Below are 25740 nucleotides of genomic sequence, written 5' to 3'. Positions count from 1 at the left end.
CATGAAAACTGGAGTGGATCATGCACAACTGCTTCTGTGCCACTAAAGACCAAACACTGCAGAGCAAACAAACCCTACCACTCCACGAGTCACATAATAGAAGGTCTACACATAAAAGAACTATTAATTGAGAGCAGAAACAAAAAGAATCTAAACTCTGACTCTCCATATGCATGTAAATTCAGGCTTGTTTTATGAAGCTGATGTGAAACAGTCACTTGCTTAAGGCAGCACATACTGGAGAACTTATCAAACCCACTGAGGCAAGAGTAGGCATGGCTACCACATGAGAAATGAGTCCATCACATTTTTAATTTAATTTAAAAATATCTGTGCTGTTACTTTTTCTTGTTTCACGTGCCACTGAACAGTATCAGTCAGTATCGCAAAAAAGGCCTTTTTCTCCTTTTCTTATTACTGTGAAAAAGCAATATTTCCATTTAAAAAACAAAATTCTGCCCTACATTTTCCTTTAGTGAGTGATTCCCTCCCCAGACCAACACGTCCAGAGTGTGAGCAATTCTTTCAGCAAACACTGGAGACAATTTACATTTCTCTACTGCCTTGCTCATGCAGTGGAGGCTGTATAGAAGCGATTTGCAAATAAAGATGGCATTGAATATAACATCCAGAGTGCAGTGTATTTCAGCAGCAGTTACATAACTGCATTTCTTAGGTCATTTTGATGTCATAACAAACAAAAATGACTCTGAATTTCAAGTACACTTAAATGACACCTTGGTAAGCAGCACTTATCTGCATGAACCATGGAAAAATGCCAAAGGAGTCTCTGCAGGCAGATCACAGGCAGCATGAACAGGAAACTAAGGTTGCAAAAGCAAAGCATCTGACAGTCATTTAGGTAGATCATATCTTCTCTCTCAAGAGCTAGACATGAACGCAACACAATTAACTGAGACTAGTAATGGGGGGGAAAGATAGGATAGAAAGTAGAGTGTTTCATTCTCCTTTGAAAAGTGTTACAACTACAATATTTTAGAGAACATCACTCTGAACTTCTTGGATATTCTTATAACCAGGTCTAATAAGCAAAATCAAAGGCCACCACTTCTTTGGGCCAGCGTGTACATACTAGCAAAGCCTGACAGAGCTCGCAGCAAGTTTCATCCAAAGGAGGTAAGGGGCTAAAAATACCAAAGTGGAAGACATGATAAGTGCCAGGAAACTCCAAAAATCACCAAAGAGTCTGCTGAAGGATTTTTTTCTTTTTTTTTGTAAAAAGCAAACGAGCTAATTCAATAAAATTAAAAAGCAAACATAGTAGTCATTCAGAGAGCTGCTGAAGCATGAATATTTAAAATCTTCAGAAATTCCTTCCATGGTTGTCAACATCTTATTGAATACAAAATATGAATTGAGTTTTTGCATCTAGACTGTCTGCAAAAGAGCATAGGTACATTCACAGATTGGAGCTTCTCTTCAAGGCAGATGAAATTAACTAAAGATAAATAACTGGTAATACATATGAGGAATTTCCTGCACTCTCAGCTGGAAAACTGCTGCTCTGATATGTATGCTTCCAATTAACTTGATGGGGAAAGGATGTATAACTAGAAAATCTCCTATGAAGAAAGAAAGAACATTTGATGGAAAGATTATTTTTACCAGTAGAGTAGGTAACTTCATCTTAACGCAACTGTCCCTGCAGACACAAAAGTCATCTTGTAAGAGATTAAAAAACAGCTCTTAGAATGTTTTCTCAGCTAAATATTTCCATTTAAATATTTCGGGAGACAGTGAGGAAAGACAGAATGCCATAACTGAACAGCTATTTCTTTTTTAGTTGACTACATTATTAAAAACAAGTAATGATCCCACAATGGCGCAAATAAGGGAGAGAATGAAATTTGGGAGAGCTACTCCTGCTGTGCTTATTTCCATGTAAGAGTACACTGTGAAATAAGTGAGTCAAACAGTAGATGTGTAGCTACACCTAGGCCCCAGTTGAATCCAACATCACAGATCAGAAAACTAGCTTTCAAGACTAATCCAGCACAAGAAAATCCATCAGACTAATTATTGTGAGTGTCTCCTCTCAAGCAAGGCTCCTGTGCATTTTGAGATATGCATTTTCATGAAACTCAATAGCTGAGAACACTTCTGAATTCTCTCTACTGCCCAGTGAGTTCTGGCTGAGCTGTTTAAACAGATGATGCTGTGTCATGACAGACAGTCATCTAACACTATTTCAGAACAAAAGATTTGTACAAAGCCAAGGTGCCCTGCTCCAAATTTGCTGTCTTGAAGAATTTCTTAAAATTCCCAGACATCAGATATCAGCAACACTCCACACATCAGCTATTAGGTCAATATAACAATAGAATATTTGGAACTGTGCACGTTGTCTCTATTACTTACTTGCTACTATAAGGATATACATGTCACTTAAAATTATAGTACGTTTTGGTCCAGGGAATCCTTACGAAATAAATTAAATACATAACAAGCTCCCTATGTTCATTTTTAAAATGTCATGTTTAAAATGTTCATGTTTAAAATGTCAAACTTCAAACATGCTTTAAAATACTGGTCGTTTTTTTTTTTAACTTTTTTTCCTAGAAAATAAACAGACGTGACAAAAGCCTGGCTCTACAGAACAACGCAATACACACAAGACAGGAAGTATAACAGATCTCAGTTTTAAAGCTTTCACAACATTAGTGTAATTAGCTTTTTTTTTTAGATTTTAAGACACTTTAGAACTTCACTTTTAACTTACTTAAATTATTATTTTATTAAATAAGTTCAAATACTCTCAGCCCCACTAGAGTCTAGAATCTGTGTGATGCTAAAGAATAATGCTTGAAGTTTCAACAGCAGCTGCTGGTTACTTGCCAGGGTTAGCTGTTTGGCTGTTCTGCTGTCTGTCAGCTAATACTTAAAAAGATATAAAAATATTTCTCCAGGACATTCCAGCAGGCTCTAAATGCAGCATTTGTGCATTAACTATGAAGTGAAAATAAAAATATTGTGACAGCTAGGTCATGCAAACAAGTTGGGTGTCGTGCTAACTAAAACTAATTCTGCAACCAACAGAGATGGATAACAAAATAAAATACAATCAGCGACATCTGAGATTGTCTCTTCATCCACTTTCAGTTGGGTATTAGCCTAAAGATTGTGAGCCAAATATTTTCATTGATAAATGACGTAGCTATTCAATAAATACCTGCAATTGTAAGAGAAGTGAAAATGAGAGCTAATGCACTATCCATACATGACAAGAGGTTTCATTAAGCCAGGGCCTTCATCTTGCCTCACCTGTTGCTAGGGTACACTCCAGATGGCAATTAGGTGAAAGTGCCTTCAGTTCATACCCTGGCTTTTTTGGCATCTTTTAACTCACCATGGGTTCTTGCTATGGTATCTCTGTCTGTGTAGCCCTGCTAGGTTTACACTGTATCTTCTGCTTTGTAACCAGAAACCAATTTACTCACAAGACCTATTTCCAACGTTTTGAAAAACTGCAAAATCACAACGGTACTGGAACAGACTTAGTTACCGGTACGGCTCTCTCCATTAGATACTTGCCACTAAGTAAAGGTCTGTTGAGTGTATAAAGAGGTGGTAGATCTTCTATCTCTGTTATCCTCTGGTATACGGCTCTGGATAGATGATTCCCATGATATAAACTCTCCAAGAGGATGCTAGAGAAGTAAATTGGTTCCACAGAGAGGCTAAGGAAGGCTCCTTGAATACCCAATACGTTTCACCTAAGAGGGAGGGAAAAACAAAACAAAACAAAACACTTTCTCTTTAATGGAACAAGTAACATCTGCCAGACATAACATCACAATGGATTTTCAGACTTGCACAGAATCACAGAATGGCTTGGGTTGAAAGGGACCCCAAGGGCCGTCTAGTTCCATTCCTCTGCCACAGGCACAACAGCCACAAATCTGGTGCTAGACCAGATTGCCAGGGCCCCATTCAACCTGGCCTTGAACACCTCCAGGGACGAAGCATCCACAGCCTCTCTGGGCTGTGTTCCAGCAGCTGTTCCAGCACCTCAGCTCTCTCTCTCCACAGAACTTCCCTCCGACATCCAATTTAAACCTTCCCTCCTTGAGCTTAGAACCATTCCCCCTTGTCCCATCACTGTCCACCCTTGTGAAAAGTTGACTCACCTCCTGTTTAAATACTGGAAGACAGCAATCAGGTCTGCCCACAGCCTTCTCTTCTCCAGGCTGAACAAGCCCAGCTCCCCCTGCCTGTCTTCATAGGGGAGGTGCTCCAGCTCTCTAACCATCTTCGTGCCCTCCTCTGGACCCTCTTTAACAGCTCCAATTTCTCCTGTACTGAGGGCCCTAGACCTGGATGCAGTTCTCCACATGTGGCTTCACGAGGGCACAGCAGAGACAATCACCTCCCTGTCCCTGCTGGCCACCCCTCCTCTGATGAAGCCCAGGATACCATCAGCCCTCTGAGCTGCAAGAGCACGCTGCTGGCTCATGTTCAGTTTTTCATTCACCAGGACCCCCAGGTCCTTCCCCATAGGGCTTCCAACCCTTCCTCTCTTGAACAGAACATGGCCACGGTAACATGGCTACGATACCTGACAGAATTGCAGAGATCAGCTCAGACAAATCCTGAGTGAGGCAACCAAGGTCTACTGTCAGCATCCTCTTCAGGAGCAAATTCCATTACCGTGTTTCCCTGCTAACATGCCTGGTGATTCATTTTGCAGCTGCAGCCTAATGCAAGAGATGAATCGGATCATTCAATCAGAGGAAGCCAAACTGTAGCATCAACATTAAGAAAAACTTCTCCAAAAGAGTGACTGGGCACTGGAACAGGCTTTCCAGGGAGCTGGAGTCACCATCCCCAGAGATATTCAAGAAATGTCTAGAGGTGGTACCCAGGGACATGGTTTAGTGGGCTACATTGGTGGTAGGTGGACAGTTGGACTAGATGATCTTAGAGATCTTTTCCAACCTCAGTGATCCTGTGATTCTACCATCCTCAGTCAAGCAGTAGCCGGTGCCTCCAAGATACCTGGCAGTGGACAAACCATTCATCCCGCAGGGCAGGGATTGTGTCTGCAAGACCTCAGAACCTCATCGCTGTAAGGGAAAGTTCAATCTTTAAATCCTAACCAAACTGTCCGTATCCTGCTGCCAAAGAGGATATTTGTACTTGGCTGCAGTGCTCATGGGCAGATGAAAGCAGTCTCCACGCACACGTACTCTTGGCCTACTTCAGCTGTTCCACAGATTCCAAGCAAAAATCCCTATCTGCATAATTGTGATCCACATTGGACCAAGTCTAGCACGCATAGGAGCAAAATATTGAAGAGCTTTTTGTGTCTGTGTTAATTTGATCAGGTTTTAGCTCCCAGTCTATCGTATGAAACACTTTAAAACTTCAGTGTCCTGTAGAGTACTTCCACTGCACTCTCTTCTGAGGTATACTTGCCAACAATTTGGCACTATTAGAATTGTTTAACTGAGCACAACAGCAACACTCAGACAACTGGATACACCAGCAGAAGGCAAGTTTGTTTTGGTGTTTAATAAAAAAAAATAAATACAGCATAACAGAAGTTCATCTGCTCATATAGACTGGTTGTCCTTAACAAAATGTACATCCTAAACTTTCTCACAAGGTGATCCTAAGAAAAGAGGACTGTTAACAGTGTACCTTGTACCTCGTCCTGGGAGGGCAGGGCTACACACCATCATCAGTTCAGCTGGTAACTGCATAATACAACTGTTTCGTTACTTGGAAAAATGGAACTGCACATTTTGGCTTGCAAAATGTTGAAAAAAAGAGTAGAACAAAAATTGTACCCTAGTGAAACAATTTATTTGCATATCTTTACTGAGGATGAAATTGGAAGAAGTGTGCGTTAGCTTATTCACCCGTCATTAAAAAAGTTTGCCCTGATGTATGAATAAAAATACTGTACTAAAAAAAATAAGGTACATGCATTACATTGAATAAAGACCTATTTTTTGTGATGGTGAAAATGCAAAAAACAGGCAAACATAAGATTAAATGCATCAAGAGAAAACTATTGTTTCCTAGAGACCCTTCTGTGGATCTTGCCATGACTAGAATTTCCTAAGCACAGATGTACCACAGAGGTACCACAGAGGTACCACAGAGGTACCACAGAGGTACCAACTGCAGTAGTGTCCTGACATTGGCAGTGTTATCTGCAAGAAGCATAGGGAAGCATATGGACTGCTAGCACAGGCAAATAATATGGAAGAAACATCTGGAAAAGATTCAAGAGTAAGCATTGCAAATTAGGCTCCTACAGTTGCATCTGAAGTTATCGGACATACAGTTTAAGCCCCTTTTGGTTAGGCATATCAGGTTTTATTTTTCTTGAACGTACTTGAGTGATGGATAGACATTTTTTAAAGGCCAGAGTACATCTCTGGCTGCCTCAATCAAACTTTTGCCAGATCCTTTGCCTGGCTTCCATGTTCAGTATTTCTAGAGCACGTGTTCTGTTGCTTCCTCCCACCTCCCACACCCAGCCATCTTGGCTGGCACAGAAAATGACAGCTAAAGCTTGAATCTTTCAAAGTCTTAGGACTAAAACGAGAAGAGGAGTTTGGACACTCAGACAGCTCACGCAAGGCGAACTACACAAACCTGCACTATAGTAACTGCAGTAACTGAGGCCTGTGCCTCTGGTTTTGCTGGAATGAGCTTTATCACTTCTACCACTTCGCTGTGTGCCTACTGCACGCAGAGCAACTGGCTTGCTGCAAGTACAAGGCTTGCAGAAAACATTCCAATGTCCAAAGCCTTAAGCTCTTAAAATATACCGGCTGCGGTTGGATGACGGCTGAGTTCATAACATTCGCTTTAAATTTCAGCTGTTTCAGTGAAATAACATGCAGTTATCTAGAGAAATACATCATTCCTTTAGAAACTGGCAGTGACTCAAATAAACGCAAAACTTAAAACAAGTTCTATACATTGCAACAGTGGCAGAAAGGAAGGAACACACAGAGACTTTCTTGTTCCTATTTAGGCTGTGCCTCTTTCTGGCTAACAAGAATTTCTCACTCCCATTAGTACATACACTAAAACCTCCTCTACAGACAGACACGTCCTGAGAACAAGCCACACCAACACGATGCTTCCATTTTCAAAAAGCCACAGGCCTACTGAAACCTGACATGCTAAAACTGATCCGTGCCAGTTCACAAGCAGGATTTGTCAGAACATCTGTCAACAAAAGCTGTCAATTCAGTACTACATTTTACTGAGAACACAATTTCTTTTGAAGTGAACGGGCTAAATTCTGTATGGGTTCACTCTAAACCATGAGGTGCAGAGCACAGAGTGCAAGATTTATTACAAAAAATGCTAATAAATTCAGGTTTTTTACCTTTGCTACCAAGCAGTGAAACACTTAAAAATACATTTTTTCCTTCACACTAGTATATCAGTAGCATGAGAAAAAGGTTGAGTAACTGAAGCTGCATAAATCAAGTTTGCAAACTCAAATCTTCAGTGCTCATGCTGAATTTCTAACACAGAAAGGAACCTTTCCACTGCAATGCCACACTGCAGCACCACACTGCAGCAGACTGCATGCAGATCCTGGCCATGGAACAGTGCTCAGGTATGGCAGTTTGATGGCTTGAGAAAGGGATAATGGAAGAAAATTCTCCACCACTAATTCAGTAATTTAAATCTCTTCTGCAGCAGTCATAGGCAAAAGTACAAAACTTCCACATAAAATGACTTAATCCTGGGTCCAAATCTAACTGGGCAGACCAGAGTGAACCAGACCCAGGCAATACCTTTTGTCAACATCAAAATAGAAAAACAGCACCACATTTGCAATTAAAAAAAAAAAAAAAGCAACAAAGCACAAGATTAAGCAGCAAATGGCTGCTGCTGCATTATGTCAGTGGAAATACTGACATGTCTACAGGCTCACAGATAAGAGTTTCATGGAAGAGGAGAGCCTCAGCAGGCAAAGAGACATCCCCCCATGTAAAACGTTTTGCAGGAAAAGATTGCCTATCTGAGCATAAAAGATAAGCCCTCTGTGGCATATCCTGACGATATTCACTCCTATGATATTCTGAATGTTCTGATTTTAAGTTACCATAAGAAATCAAGAGATCTTCTTCCACCAGCTTTATAACATTTCAAGCTATATGGACATTCTAAATACCAGCTTTTATGCTGACACAAAGCACAAGCCACAAGACTTAGTTCCAGGCTGTCAACACTTACACAGAGCTGTCTCTATTTGAGTTGACTGTCTCAACCTTGTTACAGTCAGTGGTGATTGATTCAGTATCCAAGTAAGGCCATTTTTATTTGCCTGAGCAGCTCTCCATCAATGAGATGGCTGGCAAGTGCAAGGGAAGCTAGGGCACCTTGTGCAGACAGGGACACCCACAGTCGAGCAGCATAAGATACCCCTGCACCGTTTCTCTGCAGTTCTAGAAATGATGCACAACACAAGGCAAGGAAACCTGACGTGGTGCCAGTAAGCTCAAAGGATTGTTTACGTGTCCTAAACTGACTCTGCACTTCTGAGCAGCCTTTTGTGACACAGAAGTTCCTTCAGACAGTCACCGAGCACTTTGTTGCTCTACCAACAATTCCGAACCCACAGCACCTCACAGCCCCTTCAAGAGCCCCCAGCTACTGTCCTGAGCCCTCCAGGTCTCCCTGCTGCCCCTTAAAAACCTCAGGATGCCAGCAGCACCTCGTGCCTTAGGATGCCCGTTGGATTTCACAATGATGCACTCATCTCCTGCATCGTGATCACTGGCAAAAATATCCAACGGCGCTGACCCGAGCCGGGGGCTCAGTAGTGACAAACCTGCTGCACTGCAGCGTGTGCCCAGTGCCTCCGGTCCCGCTGCCGGGCACCGCCGGGCACAGCCCGGCTCCGACCTCTCCGCGCCTCCCTGCACGGACCGATGGCCGCGCCCCGGATCCCCCCGAGCCTCCTCGTCTGCAGGCTGAGCCGCCCCAGCTCTCCCGGAATCCCACCCCAAGCATTTCCCGCGCGGTGCCGAAGAGGGGAGGGGATGCGGGGGAGGAACGGGGCCGACGGTCGCAGTGCTACGACACGGCCGTTTGCGCCGCCACGTCCTTACCCTGCGGTGGGCACGGGGACGGAGTGGCTTACCGGAGCTGCAGAAACGACCGCGGGCAGAAACGCCGAAAAACGAACGACGAACGGCGACTCTGGAGGACGGCTCGGTGCCGACGAGGGACGGACGGGCCCCCGCGCCGCCTTCCCCTGAGCGCCCGGCGTCCCCAAGGCACGGGGCAGCGGGGACGCGCGGCGGCGGAGCACCACTTTCCCCGCACGAAGCCCCACGGCTCCGCCGGCGCCATCGCCGGGGCCCCGAGGCTGCGGCCGCCATTGGCGGAGATCCCGCGCTCGGCCCCGCCTCCTCCGCGCCGTTATTGGTCGGCCCGCGGAACGGGGCGGGGCGGCGCCCGTGGGGTCCTTTAGTTCCGATGTCGCGCCGTCGTTGCGTCATCACCGCGCGCATCCCCGTTGGCCCCGGCCCGGCTGCCCGCGGCGATCTCTGTCGCCGCGCGCCCGCTCCGCTTCCGGGGTCCGGGGCGGCCGGGCCCCGGCCGGGGCTACGGGAGGAGGAGGACGGGGACGCGAGGGACCGCGGCGAGGCCGAGCCCGTGCCCGTGCCCGTGCCCGTGCCCGTGCCCGTGCCCGTGCCCGTGCCGCCCCGCTCGGTGCGGACCTTCCTGGAGAGCGGCGAGCACGGGCCGCATCCGTGCCGCCAGGAAAGCGCCGAGCGGGGGTGCGCGGCGGTGTTCAGGGCGGGATGAAGCGCGTTTCTTTGTGCCTCCACCGCTGTTTCTGGAGCGACAAATGACTTCGGGTTCGGCTGCTGATGATTTGAGCAAAGCAAGAACCAAAGGCGCACGCCTGACTGCCAGGCTCCAACACGCCTTGATCCATGGGATCAGCGCCCGTCCTTCGAAGCTGCCCGGCTCAGCCAGGAGCTGCTCCTGGTCACCAGGCAGGTCACAGAACCACAGAACCGAAGGGGTTGGAAGGGACCTCCAGAGGTCATAGAGTCCAACCCCCTGCCAAAGCAGTTCCTACTCCAGGTCACGCAAGTTGATGTCCAGGCAGGTCTTGAACATCTCCAGAGAAGGAGACTTCACAACCCCTCTGGGCAGCCTGTTCCAGTGCTCCGTCACCTCACCTAAAGAAGTTCTTGTGCCCATTTGTGCAGAACTTCCTATGCTGCAGTTCCTGGCCGTTTCCCCTTGTCCTGTCTCCACACGCTGCAGAAAAATCTGGCCTCTCCTCTCTGCCCCCCACACCTTAGATATTATAGACCTGGATCAGGTCCCCTCTCAGTGATCTTTTCTCAAGGCTAAACAGATCCAGTGCACTCAGCCTTTCTTCATAGGAGAGATGCTCCAGGCCCCTCACCATCTTTGTGGCCCTCCGCTGGACTCTTTCCAAGAGATCCCTGTCTGTTTTGTACTGGGGAGCCCAGAACTGGACGCAGTACTCCAGATGAGGCCTTACCAGGGCAGAGCAGAGGGGGAGGATCACCTCTCTTGACCTGCTGGCCATGCTCTCTTTAATGCACCCCAGAATGCCTTTGGCCTTTTTGGCCATAAGGGCACACTGCTGGCTCATGGCCGACCCGTCGTCCACCAGGACGCCCAGGTCCCTCTCCGCAGAGCTCCTCTCCAGCAGCTCATCCCCAGCCTGTACCAGTGCATGCAATTATTCCTCCCTAGTAATCACAGTCAGCCACCGCTTCTCACAGCCCGGCAGCTCCCTGCATTCCCTATCATGCGCAGCCTCTGGGAAAATCAAACAGTACAGTGGACTGTGAAAAGCTACACCGAGAGCAATGGGTGCTGAGACATTCAAATGTTGGGACCCACGTGTAGGAAAAGCCGCCTGGGCAGTCAATACTCGGGGATCTGCCCACCGTGCTGGTCCTGCCCAATCAAACCTCCCGCACACTGCAGAAGTAAAATGAAAAAGTGGCACCCAATGACATTCACTGACCGTTGCCGAACATTTCTGGAGACCAAACAGTGGATGTGAGCACAGTGGGGCCATGAGTGTTGCGTTTCATCAGTGGTGACAGAGACAGTGGGTCATCCTCCAGTGCAGATTGTTACGAGCTGGTGAAAATGTAAAGCTGATATCAGTGGCTGTGTCAAGAAACAGCGTTTGGTAGCTGAGAATTTGCTATATCAAACATTGTTATTGGTCTCTCTGTATCTGTTGTAGTTTCCACAGGAATAAGTAGGAGGCCTTACTTCCTCCAAACAGGAACCTTCCTAAACAGAAAAAGTCCTCTGAACATCTGTAAGTCTCTTCGTCACTTCCTTTTCCAACTTGTTTTCCTGTGATTATTGTTCTAGAAAAGCTTCCTGCCAGTTGACATCCTGAACGCCATGACCTGTATCAGCAGGAAAGACAGGATAGGGTCTTGCATCTCACTTGGCGCCTGCTGTGTTGCATGCTCTGGAAAACTTTCCAGTTTGTACACTGGACCTATCAATTCTGTTTGTTAGCATCCCAACGCCAGGAGATACAGAACCTTAGAATCAGAATCATGGAATCATAGAATGGCCAGGGTTGGAAGGGACCTCAAAGATCATCGAGTTCCAGTCCCCCCTGCTGTGGGCGGGGTTGCCAACTGCTAGATCAAGAGCTAGACCAGGCTGCCCAGGGCCCCATCTCACCTGGCCTCGAACACCTCTGGGGATGGGGCATCCACAGCCTCTCTGGGCAGCCTGTTCCAGCACCTCCTCACCCTCTCAGTGAAAAATTTCTCTCTGATATCTAAACTAAATGTCCACTCTTTTTGTTTAAAACTGTTCCCCTTTGCTCTGTTGCTCTCTCCCGATGTTAAAAGCTGACTTCCCTCCTGCTTATAAGTTTCCTTTAATTACTGGAAGGCCACATCAGGTGATCCCAGAGTATTCTCCAGTCTGAACAAGCCCAGCTCTTCAGTCTGTCTTCACAGGAGAGGTGCTCCAGCCTTCTTTGCCATCTTTGCAGCCCTCCTCTGCACTCGCTCCAACAGCTCCACGTTTTTTCGGTGCTGGGGGTCCCAGACCTGGACATAGTACTCCAGATGGGGCCTCACAAGGGCAGAGAAGAGAGGAACAGTCATTTCCCTCTCCCTGATGGACACCCCTCTTTTGATGCAACCCGGAAGGGGCTGCAAGCTCTCACTGCTGGCTCAGGTGAAGTTTTTCATCTGGCAGGATGCCTAAATCCTTCTCAGCAGGGCTGCTCTCAATGAATTCTTCTCCCAGTCTGTACATATATCTGGGATTGCCCCAACCCAGGTGCAACACCCTACACTTGACCTTACTGAATCTCATTAGGTTCACATGCTCCCTCCCAGATGAAGATTTTGAACAGTTTTGTGAAGAAATGCAAGAACCTTGAAAGCAACAAGAGTTCTTTCAGGTTGGAGTTAGGAAAAACTTCTCCAGAAGAGTGGTTGGGCACTGGGACAGACTGCCCAGGGAGGGACTGGAGTCAGATTCCCTGGAGGTGTTCAGGAAACGTTTAAGTGTGGTATTGAGAGACAAGTTATGAGGAACATGTTTCTTTAGAATTGTTTCAGAATGGCATTTCACTTAATTATGAGCTAGGCAAGAGGGTGTAGAATGAACAAAGGCAAAACAGAGGCTACAGGGAGGGATGTTTGGGGGGGTGAGCCGAGAAATGCGGCCTTCTCTCGCACCAGGCACTCATGCTCGCGTATTGGTTCAGACTGTGACTTAGGAATTGCACTACAAACTGCAAGTCACAGTAACTCAGCAACTGGGGTGGGTAATATGATAGTAACTTCTTGGAACTGAAAGGTGAGATGGGCCCCAGAGGTGAAAGTAAGAAGGCAAAAAGGCTTCACAGTGACTGAGAATAAGGGGAGTGAAGGGGAATAGTTAGAGATAGTTTATAGAAGCAGGAATGTAGAGCTTGTTAGAAAATAAGGGATGGCAGACACTGTGTCTGGGACAGTGAGGGGAATGATGGCCATAAAGATAAGGGCTTGAGAACAGCCCAAGGACATTTGGCAGGGAGGTGATCAGATGTCCACAGGGCAAGAAGAAACAGGTTCTGGGGGGATGCCCCCCCGAAAGGCCAGGAGTTTACAGCAAAAAGGGTTAGAAGCCTTCGCGAGGAAAACAACAAATCTTCATCCCATGACCCACTATGCATGCGCAAGAGGGGAGGGTCTGCATGCTAACGAACTCTTGGGGGTGTAATGAATATGTATCCGAATTCCGGGAAAACTATTGATTATGTACTAGTTTTGCCAATATCTGTAGCACGATTTTTCTAGATGGGGTGCAAGTTAGGCGGACCTATCCCCCTTGCAGCAGGTGTCTGCACAGCACTGAATAAACCGTACCGGCTTTGTAGTCTTACTTGGCTTACAGAGTTTGATTCGCCTCCTCTTCTTGCATATGTATAACTTGTCTCTAAAAATATCCTTAAACTGTCACTTTGTGGTGTGCAAACTAGGAGGGGCTACCCCCTTTGCACCCAGCGTGTGTGTGCAGCGCTGTAATAAAAATATATACCTGCTCCATAACTACTTTGTGGTTATAGGTTGAATTCCGCAAGGTTTAGTGCATGGACGGTTGGACTGGGTAATCTTGGAGGTCTTTTCCAACCTTGGTGATTGTATGATTCTGTGAGTTTTGATGCTAAGGATTTTACCTCTCTATTTCTAAGCAAAAGCACAAAACTCTGCTGTGTTCTTTATTGCAAGGTGACAGTTCTTCAGAGGACATTCCACCAGACTGCCCCTCTGCTGCTGTCTGTAGCATGGCAGCACAATGTGGAGCCCCAAAGCCCCTCATACCTTGAGTCTGCTTGCTCTGGTTCCGTCCCTGCCGGTCCAAAGCAGCTGCTCTCAATGAGTGAATGTTCAGTGCTCAGCTGCTCAGCGCAGCTCCTCCACAAGTCACGTTTCCATGCCTCTGGCCTTCTCCTTCTTGCTTCTAAAATGTTCCCAGTAACCCCACCTTGTTCTTGGAACAATGCTCAGGACAGCAGGGCTCAGAAGAGGCACATCTTGCAGCTCTGAACCAGGACCCTTGGCTGTGACGCAGCCTTTCCCACACACAGCTCTCTGGCTGAGCTGGGGATCTTCTGAGGACTGGAGAGGTGACACCCCTGTGAAGCGGGGGCTCCTGGCAGCCCCATCCTACCCCTCCTGGTGCCACGTTGACCGCTGGGTATGACCAGTTTGGGAGGAGCACACCCATGCCCTGTTACAGATGGCCAGATGAGTGCCTGACAAGGGAGAGAAGCAATATTTTAGGGAGTCAGGGAGCAGACTTTGGCTTGTCTTTTGCTTCTTAAATGAGGAATTGCAGTTGTTTCCCTTGGGGCCTCTGTTTCAGGGAGTAAGAGTGTCCCTGTAAGGCTGATGGATCTTGTTCAGTGCACCAATGACTGGAATGGAGCAAAGGACCATTTTCTGCAAGACCTTTCTTGTGTTTTCTTCCATCTCTTTCCATGTGGTCCAACAACCAATGGGTTTCTGTACAAGAAGAGAAACTCTTCTAAAAAAATAGGGCAGTTCTTCTCCCAGATGCATACCCTGGGGATGGTTTAATGTCACAACGCTGAGGGGAGGCAGCCATTTCTCTGCCTCTCTTTATCCCTTCCCTACAAATTGCCCAGCTGTAGTGTTTTGCTCCTAACCTATGCCAGCACCTCTGAAAAAGCCCTTGTCTTCCCACCAGGGATCTAAAGGAGCAGCGAATTGGAAGGAAAAAGTCCCTCTCTGTCCCAGGCCCAGCCTCACAATTAGCTGCACTTTTCACATGCTGCAAAATCGTGGGCTTTGATATGCTCTGTGTGTCACCAGAAGAGAGCGCAACATTGGAAAATGAGGAACTCGAGGTCCCAGGGCTCCAAGGAATGTAGCCACCCCATCTGTCAGAGCCAAGGGGTCTTGGAAGAGCCACCATTGTCCCTCTGCTTCTCTTGAAGGAGATGGCACTGTCTCACTCCTATTATCAGAGTGGGAGGAAGTCCTAATCTATGTATACCTGACAGTGAGATTAATACACAAAGCATAGATGTTAGCCCTTCCAGTTTATTACAAGTGCCGGTCATTTGGAGAAATAGGGAAGGGAAGATGGGCAATAGAAAAGATAGTTCAGATGTTGATCTTCAAATATTGATCTGGGATGGGTCATCAAAAGTTTTTGATTCGGTTGATGGCAACAGCGACTGCACAAACTGATTTATAAGTCCAAAAGAGGTCGAGTCAGCTCTCTTTGGAGTGACAGCTCAAATCCAAAAAAGGTCAAGTCAGCTGTCTTTGGAGTGGCAGCTTCTGGCTTTAGAATCTCAGCAGAAACTCCTTTGTTCCCATCTTCTGGGCCTTTCCAGCAGATAAGATGGAGTAGGGAGGTGCCTACCTGCACGATGGTGTCCTTTTTCATGAGATACAATGGTGTCCTTCCTCACTTCTCCCATGCCAAGCTGGAGTTTCTGGTCACAGGCCAGATATTCTGCCACTCCTGAGCACTCTTCTGGCTTCTTCTCAAATAGCTCTGAAGACATGCTTTCAAATATAAAATTGTTCACAAAGTGATATTGATTGCCACACGGACACACTCACTTCTCATCTCCTGTATAAGTCAGAGTCTTATTGCAAGAAGTGCCTCAGAAAGCAAACAAAGAAAGGTTCAGACAGGCACCCAGGAATGGCACAGACAGGAATTGCACACGTGTTTGTCAGTCTCAGGTGGAGCTCTGCTTCTCTGAGGTACCTCATGCCCTGGTCAGCGTGGGCAGGACTGGACAGGACATCCCCCGCCTGGGGAGCTGCACTTTGATTTTTGGTGGCAGACTCTGCATAGATCCAGTTCGCTTGTGTATCAGCGGCACCGCAGCAGGGGCACTGTAGGTGCGCTCCTCGAGCAGGCTGGTCTCATAGCTCAAAGACCACAGGGCTGCCACAGACGACTGTCGCAGGGCTGGGGCTCCACAGTGGGTTCCAATCTTTGCCTGTGCCTTTTCTGGCACTCCCCCTGTAGTGGGAGCTTTCACCAGGCCGTGTTCTTCTTTGCCACTTGGAGGTCGCATTGCCTGCACTAGACCCATCTCTGATGCTTTGCTTTTGGTAGAGCATTTTCCCTTCTTCTTATGAGGCTCCTTTTTGTCAGAAGATGTCCCCAGGACCACTGGCAGCTGACTGAAAGGACACAGTGGCACTGAGGGCAGGCTGGCCTTCGAGCTCCATGAAGACCATGGGGCTGGTTTTGCTGCCTTTACTCGGCCCAGGTCTGGTGCTTGGCCTTGGGTTCCACGTTAGTTTGGCTGGATGCTTTTCAGGCAGAAGACAGACCAGAACACCAGTGCCCTCTTAGAGATGGCCTGCTGAATGCCTGAAGAGGCTGGGAGAGAGAACCAGCATTTCCAGGGAGCTCGGCAGCAGATGTCTCTTCTCTGTTTTCCTTCTAGAGAACTTTCAGTTTCTCTAAGAACAAGAGACATTTCAAAGGAAATGTGATACCCTGAAAATCAGTTTGGACATGGGACTAGTTTTTAGTCACAGTATGGTTTAGAAGGAAAAAATGCAAACTTGTCTATTAAATGCTAAATTGCAGTTATGTTGCTGAGCTACAGATGGCAGCAGTGGGGTGCTCTGACAAACTGGCACCTGGCATGGAAGTGTGTGTGGAGCAAAGGAGTGGAACTGAGCTCCTTCGTGCAGAAAAAATGGCATTCATTGATCTTCACTGATGTTTACGGAGATGAAACAGTAAATGTCAGCTTTGGCATCACATAGCAGTAGCATGGAGTATACTGTGAAGAGCTGCAACCTTGTAATAAAGAACAGATAGCAAAGATTTTTGTGCTTTTGGTTAGAAATACAGAGGCAAAATTCTTGGCATCGAAACACATAGAATCATAGAATCACCACGGTTGGAAAAGACCTCCAAGATCATCTGATCCAACCATCCATCTATCACCAATATTCACCACTAAACCATGTCCCTCAGAACGACTTCTAAGCTTTTCTTGAAAACCTCCAGAGATGCTGACTCCAGTACCTGCCTGGGCAGCCCATTCAAGCGCTTGACCTCTCTCTCAGAGAAGTTTTTCCTAACATTCCACCTGAAACACCTCTCGTTTCCTACAAGGTTCTTTAATTTCTTCACAAAGGTGTTCAAAATCTTCATCTGTTTCTTCCCTCTCATTTCTTTCTACTGCATAGAAAATCTCTTTTGCTACTTGTCTCAGCAGTGCGTGCTCCCCAGCCATCTTGCCTCGGCTTTAGAATAAGGCCTTTGGTTTTGGACATTCTCCCTCTCATTTATTTGGTTTATTAGCTTCAATCTCAGTTAACTTGCATTTCTGTTATTGCAAATAGTAAATTAACTTTCCTCCTTAGATCGCTGCTGCTGCTTTTTCTTCCTTATTATTCCTTTCCCTCTCTGCTCCCTCCCTGCCCCCCTTTTCAAACTGGTGGGCCTGTGGGTCTGCTGTCCCCTAGCATGGACACAGATGGATCCAGAGATAACTCTGTGACAAAGCTTCATGGAAACCTCGTTGCTGCCTTCCAGTACTTGAAGGGAGCTCACAAGCAAGAGGGGGACTGACTTTTTACATGGGCAGACAGTGATAGGGCTTGAAACTAAAAGAGGGGTAATTAGGTAAGATGGTAGGGAGAAGCAGGCAGCTCAGCACCACACAGCCATTCACCTACTCTCCACAGTGAGATGGGGGACAGAATCCAAATTAAATGTGTAAAACCCATGGGCTGAGATAAAGAGAGTTCAATATGAGAGAAAAGACAGATAATTAATACTAAGAAAAACAGCAGTAATCATGCTAAAAGAATAAGAATGATGGAAGAATATATGGAATAGGAGATGCACAGTGCCATTGCTCACCATCTGCTGACTGTTGCCCAGCCAGTTCATGAGCCCTGTTCTATTGTTCAGCCTGGTGCCATATGGTATGGAATGTCACTTTGGCCAGTCTGGGTCGGCTGACCTAGTTCTGTGCCCTCCCAGCTCCTTGTGCATCCCCAACTCCTCACTTGCAAGGCGGCCTGAAAAGCTGAAAACTCCTTGGCTGAGTGGAAGAACTGCCCAGCAACAGCCAAGGCATCAGCGTGTTATCAACATTATTCTCATACAGAATCCAAGGGACAATACCATGCCTGCTCATAGGAAGAAAATTAGCTCTATCCTCAGCAAAACCAGGACACCCTGATATTTGCCCCAAAGGGATGCAGCACAGCTTCCAGCAGTTAATGCTGTTAATTACTTTTCTTAAGCAGGGAAGTCCTTCCTCTCGGTGAGGAGCTGCAGAGGCACGTGCTGGTCCATCTCTGCTGCAGTTTTGGGGCAGTTCTTTCTTTCATCTCTTCTACCTTCATGCTACCCTGCAAGCGCTTGAGTCCTTACAGGCCACAGTCCCTGATCGCTGCAGTCAGAAAGCTCTCCTCATGCCTGATATCAACATTTCCTTTCTGAAGACACTGGCAAGAAACAGCCAGGGGTAGCTGTTCTGTGCTGTCTCAGCTCCATGATGCATCTGGTGTTAAATGCAATTTCTGTGGCATGCTCTGCTTTTCAAGTTCATGACATCTGCTTTCTTATATGCTGGAGGTGCTTTTCTTCCTGGAAGCAATGAGGAGCCCTGGGTGGGCGGTTCTTGGCCCAACTAATTATTTTAATAAGGACAGACAGAGCCAGCCTCCTCCATGGAATTACCCATGTATAATTTTGGCAACAAAAAAAAAAAAAAAAAAAAAAAAAAAAGAGAGTCACAAGATTTAGTAAGAAATACATAGATGGTAGTTTGCTCAGACTGGGAGGTTTGGGGTTTTGTTCCCTTTTTAAAGTAAGACCGAAGTTTTCCTGTTTTCCCACTCTCCTTGTGCCATCTTTTATTTTAAACTTCTACACGTACCCTTTTCCATCTCCACTATGGAAGCTGACTGACATTAAATACAAGAAAGATATCAGGCAGAGCCTCCTCCCATGGAGCTCATAGTGCTTTAGAGATTTGGGTGAAAGAAAGTGTTGGAAATTCTCCAAGAAACCACAGTTCCTTCAGAAAACTCGTAACACACTTATTTTCACAGCAGGATCAAAACTCTTGCGAAGAGCTAGGAAGTCTATTCTTTATGGGAATAAAAAAGGTTAAAATGTTTGCAAGAACGCATGAAGGCTTCTATACCAGTAAAAATGAAATCAGTAAGGTTGAAGAAAGTATTTAATGTTAAGTCCTGTATTCATAATTACAAATCTTGCAAATAAGTGAACTCTTCAAAGAAGACAGATAGATGTTTTACAAGATGCAGTTTGCCTCACCCCAAGTCAGACTGAACATACCACAGGCATCCCAACACACAGCAGTCACACGTTCTGCACAGAAGCAGGCATTAGAGCAGCAGGGCACAGCTGTCATGTCCAGCCGGGAATCTCAGATCTGGGAGACACATGTTCTTGGTAATTCATAAGGAACCTAAATGCAGCCTAAAATGGAAAGAACATGAAAATACAGATACCCTAACATTCAAACATGCAAATGTAGCTACATTTTTCAGTCGATGCACGTCCACATAGTTTCAGTTTTTAATGCTTTTCCTTCCTTCGCCTTTTGACAAAGGGATTAGTGTACACTTTTCTCTTAGAAACCAGAGAAGACATACTTAATTCTTCTGATGAAGAGGGATCGGAGAGATGTTTGTGTCCGGGATAACCTCACTAAACCATGCCAGAGTGGCAGTTCCTATGTTGCTTCTGATTTTTTTTCAGTTCTCTACATGAAATGTTGCTTCTTTTGGGCCACTTCTTAGAAAGCAAAGATCCACTCAAAACAACTGCTATGTTCTTTGGCACCCTGACACTACTGAGGGATGCCAAAGATTTTAAACCCATAGATAATGAGCAACATTCTTGTACCTGAAGAAGATCCTTCTGGATTGAACAGATAACAGATAACAGATTGAACAGATGTGCTAATTGGCACAACTTTTTGCTTAACTGTGCAATATTTCTCTTGTGAGTACTTAGGATAAATACAGGATTTAAACATTCTGTAAGACCATCATGATGCCGTTAATTATTCAGTGTTTTAGAGAGAAATATTTCAGTTGATATATTTTGGTGAAGCATGATGATTGCTTATAAATTGAGACTAAAACTGCCTAATAAAACTGATGCAACTGAGTAGCAATACAAGGAAGTGGTTATTACAGAAACTTCCCATAAGCAGATGATCACTGTTGATCAGGATGAATCAGTCTAGCTTCTCATTATCACATTTTAGTGCAACTTATGTGACATGGAAAATGTATCCTTTGTTTAATGTATGTTAAAACTTACTGTGTATGAATTTGGATCACTCTGACCTCACAGAGCTAATGGTCTAGTGGTGAAGTGGCACATCTGGCTTCAACATATCTCCAGTTTCCCTGTCAGTCTCCAGCAGATGGCACTGTAATTAAACTGTTGCTGCTAGGCGATTTTTTCCCGTGTACTTCAACTTTCTGCACTCCAGGTGATCAATGCTATTCCAAGATTCGAGAAAGATTTCACATCAGGAAATTAAGAAAATTAGACCGGTTCACTTGATCTAAATTATTTGTATCATTTAGTGCGCTGCAGAACTAAGGGATGACTACATAAAACAGATGCAGTGAAAGTTCTTTGGATGGAAAGGAAGAGGAGTAGCTGCTGGTCAGAAAGTCATTGCTCTTGTTCAGATGAATTAGCCCTGTACTTCTTCATTAGAGTTTACCCAGGTGTTGAATTCAATACAGTCTCTAACTACCCAGCTTGTAACTTACTTTCTTTCTTAAGGAAAGTATTGGAAACATTTTGTATTTTCTTCATCGGTGACCGATAGCTGACCTTTCTGTCCACTTTTTTGAAACACACTTTTTTAACAAAGACAGCAATTTTTTTAAGGAAGAAAATTAGGCATAGAATGTCTTTAAATAAAATATATTTTAAAAATTAGTAATACTTTCAGTCATTTGACTTTTTTTTTTTTTTAGTAGTAATATAGTAAATATATACTATGTAAAAGTAATTCTGAGGGTAAATGTTCACATATTACTTAACAGAACAGTGACTGCAGAAATAGCATTGCTTATTTTTTAATCTCTTACAATGAATTACCTGGAACATGCGTTTAATTCCCTTTACGTGGATATAAAGAATAATATTTTTGGATATGAACAAATAGCTCACTCCTAGCTGTTTTTCACTTTGTAATGATTGAAAATGGTACATTTGTCAGAGATGATTATATTTCACAGAACTGTACTGTCATGTAGCCCTACAGAAAGTTAACAATCCCAATTCTTCACAATGCTTTTCCAAGTGATGCAGCCAGAGTCAGTCCATAACCACAATGAGTGAATAACCACAGTGAATGAGCACAAAAGAAGTGAGACATTCCAGCGCTTATTGAATAAACCTTGTGATTTTTGTTAAAATTAAAATTGTTCATTATCTTTAGGAACAGAAACAGGAAGGGACTGATACTACTTTTTGAAATATATATTGTTATTCCAGGGCATTTTGTTAGCATATATTGTAGTGGTAAGATTAGAAAATTCCAGTTGAGATGGAATAGCATTGAACTATGGGATGTATTGTAGTGAGAAAAGCTGCAGAAACACTCAATTAAAGGTTTTCTTCTTCCTTTCAACCTCTTTTTCTTATCATAACATTAATGTAATTTCATTCTTTCTAGAGTAATAATCACGCTTTTATTGGTAAAGTAATTAAGAAATAGACAATTGTACACAAGTAACCTAAATGAGATTGGTATTAAGCCTCAGCAAGTTGGATGGTACAAACAGCAGCAATTGTTTTGGTACACTAGATGCCTCAGTTTGGAAGGATGATGGAGGAGCTATGTTCTGAGATGTTCACATTTTGCCATGTTACTTCTCACAGAGGATCCTCTTTGGGGAAGGAGGAGTAATGTTTAATTGAATTGACTTATGATTGGGAATTGATTCCTAAGCAACTGGAGATAGGGCTTTCTGCAGTGCTTTTCTCTGTGGTAGAATGAATTGCCGATACACAAATTATAGTCTGGTTCTGTACCATACCACTAATTTACTATAGTATTTGACTATTCTGAAAAAACATAGCTCTAACTGCTATCCTGACAATATCTTTGAGGTCTTACTGACAGGCAGGAAACATATTCAGAATGGCTGTAGATACTGAGTATGTAATAGAAAGTGTTTATTTATCATAGAATCACAGAATGGCCAGGGTTGAAAAGGACCACAGTGATGATCCAGTTCCAACCCCCTGCTGTGTGCAGGTCACCAACCAGCAGCCCAGGCTGCCCAGAGCCACATCCAGCCTGGCCTTGAATGCCTGCAGGGATGGGGCATCCACAGCCTCCTTGGGCAACCTGTGCCAGTGCCTCACCACCCTCTGGCTCAAAAACTTCCTCCTCATATCCAACATAAACCTCCCCTGTCTCACTTTAAAACCATTCCCCTTGTCCTACCACCACCCACCCTCACAAACAGCCGTTCCCCCTCCTGTTTCTACGCTCCCTTCAGGCACTGGAAGGCCACAGTGAGGTCTCCCTGCAGCCTTCTCTTCCCCAAGCTCAACAGGCCCAGTTCCCTCAGCCTTTCCTCACACAGAGCTGCTCCAGCCCTCTGCTCATCTCAGTGCCTCCTCTGGACCTGCTGCCAGAGCTCCACGTCCTTCCTGTGCTGGGGGCCCCAGGCCTGGACGCAGCGCTGCAGATGGGGCCTCGCAGGAGCCGAGCAGAGGGGGACGATCACCTCCCTCTCCTGCTGGCCGCCCCTTTTTCATGCAGCCCACAACACAGCTGGCCTTCCGGGCTGCAGGCGCTCACTGCTGCCTCATGGCCAGCTTCTCATCTACTAGTCACTACAGTAAAAATCATTCTAACCTGAAGATTTTGGAATCTCTAAAACTTCTTCTCCGGGATTCCATGTGACTGACAGACCCAAGACTAATGTTTTCCATGCCAAAGTCACAAGGCTCATTCTCAGCTTTTCTACCTGCAGACTTCATGTTAAAGGAGGAACAATTCTTTGCCATCTGCATCTGAGCTTTTCTACACATCTTCAGAAAACCCCTTCTGTTGTACTTGCTCTTTGTGAACCATTTCCAGCTGAGAGATTTCAGATGCAAGCAGTTTACAACTGATAATCAAGAGTTTTTGAAGGTCTTTCAAGGCTGATGCTAGAGAGAAATGTGGCTCTTCTATAGGTCTTCCCACACACAAATCTCGGAAGACTCGTTTTCAACTGTTAAACTGGACAACTCTGGTTTGTGGGAGTTTCACTGGTGCTTTTAGACTGTAACACATCAGAGGTGGAAACTGGATCACACTGAATTTGCAGACTTTAGTGACTGCACCTCTATAGAAGAGGCATCTTAGTTCGGTCAGATGCCCTTCCATGCTTGGCCTGCCACTTCTGCTTTCTTGCTGAGCTGTACACTTCAGCTATTGAATGCTCAATTATATCCATTTCCATACAGACATAGCTACAGGAGGCTGACATTTGGATATGCCCTTTCACACAGGCAAGATCTGCTTTCTCCAATCTATCTTATCTCACATCTGCAGGAGCATCTTCTGGCTGGCTGGCTGTACAGCCCTCTTCTTCCACAACAATTTTCTTAACCCCACCAACATTGCCAGGAGGTTCAGTGTCACTTGTCAGCTTGTTTATCCAGATGTTTGAACTTCTCTGAGTCTTTGCACACTTGAAGATCCATGGTAAGCTCATTTGTTTGCTTCAGTTTCTTCTGAAGACTTCTGAAGACTGAAGTGCATCTTTTATTTGCCTGAGCTTAGCAGAAGTGTCTGTCAAACCATCTTGTTCTGTCACTTCTGAAGGAGATTGCTCACCACAGCCCTGTTCTATAGCATTACATTCCACTAGACATTCCAACAATAAATGTTTCCTCAGGTGTCTTCTGTGAAAGGCAAGCTGAACTGCAACATTTTGCCTCCCCTGCCTGGAGAGAATGGTCATTATTTGCCAAGGAAGTGTTATTGGAAAGATGCTGTAATATGAGAGGATGATTTTTTCCAGGGGTTATCATGCATTCTGTTGAAGTCTCAAAACACTTGATTGCTTTAGGATCAATGGGCTCTGTGAGGCTTTGGGTGAGCAAGATGAAGCAGGGACAGAGACAGACTGATCAGATAATCGATTTGTGGGATTACATACCTTAGAACTGAAGACTGGCCTGGGTTTTGAAACCCCCCAGGAGCTGGTCTGCTGGTCCTGGGGGCATTTCCAGTTAGGTAGTTTCTTTGTCACTATTCTTGACACATAAGATATGGAAAAGAAAAAAAAAGAAAAAACAACAACATCAACAACAACAACACTGGGAGCAAAATACTTCACAAAGTGCATAATCAGGAATAAATTCCTCTCTGTATTAACAAAACTCTGAGTTGCACGTGTGGATGCAATGCCATTGTTGTATCAAGGCTGCCTGGGTGAGAAGCTGCATATGGGATAAACTGCTTGAATATTCTTTCTCATAAAACAATTGTAGCTTTGCTATCAGTTTTGTTAATCCTCTGTAACCACCTAGTTGTTTCCAGAGGTGGTGGTAGTGGGGGACAAAATGCATACTGGCAGAAAAGAGCTTCCAGGTATAAATGAAGCGTTCGTAGAGAGAGGTGGGTCACAGTAAAACATGTACAAACACCTGGACCTCACTATCACCTCACCTGCCTTTCCATATGTTTGAAACACCAGCAAGTTAGCTGACAAGAAACATGCACAACACAGAAGTAGACTTCAGGAAATTAAATAAAACTCAATTAAATAAACCATTTCCATTTCAAAAGGAGAAATTTGTAAGCCTACTGATGTACAGAGTGATTTCTTTTGAACCACCCAAGCTGCTAGGAAAGATCACAAGCCATGTGGGAAGCTGAGTTTCCTTTGTGCTGCATTATGTTCTATTTCTCTCCCTCTCCTGTTTACAGCCCTTTCTCTTGCTTTCTCTCCTGCTGTCATCTAGCAGCAGTTAATAGTACTGGAAAAGAGTGAGAGGGTCTAGGTTAATATTGTGACATCTCTAAGTACAGCAAACACTATTCCTGCAAACCAGAGGCTTGTAAGAGGTCCAAGGCTTGCATATAGTCAATCTAAGCAATACCTAACTTAATTTTGCACATTAGTGTCCAACAAGTACCAAGTAAAAATACAAAATCAATTTCCTATTCGCATAAATCTTTTATATTCATCTCCCTAGCAATGGAGAACAGTAGACCTGGGCAGCCTGGTCTAGTATTAAATGTGGAGGTTGGTGGCCCTGCATGTAGCAGGGGGATTGGAGATTCATGATCCCTTCCAACCTGGGCCATTCTGTGATTCTGTGATTGCTGATTAGCCTGAGCAAAGCCTCTTAGTTTTTAGAACTGTATTAGTATACAAGCAGCTTTGATTAACTTTAGATACTTTTCACTTTAAAGCAGATGTTTAAAATGCTGTAATTATAAGGACTCACATATTTCAGGCTGAGAGATTTGCTTTTTATTTGACTCTTTCAGCAGGGAGCTAAGTCCAACAACTACGATGTCTGCCATTTTAACTGGAGAAGAGCTGATCTCTGCTTTTTCTCTTCCAGGCTAAGTGAAGAGACACGAGTCCAAGCCAACCGGTCTTATGTTTAAGGATGTCAAAACTCAATAAGGATAGGAAAAATCTGTTTTTCTTCCTTACTTGC

Source organism: Tetrao urogallus (assembly GCF_951394365.1).
Source record: "Tetrao urogallus genome assembly, chromosome: 18".
NCBI lineage: Eukaryota > Metazoa > Chordata > Aves > Galliformes > Phasianidae > Tetrao > Tetrao urogallus.
This window is presented reverse-complemented; position numbering follows the sequence as displayed.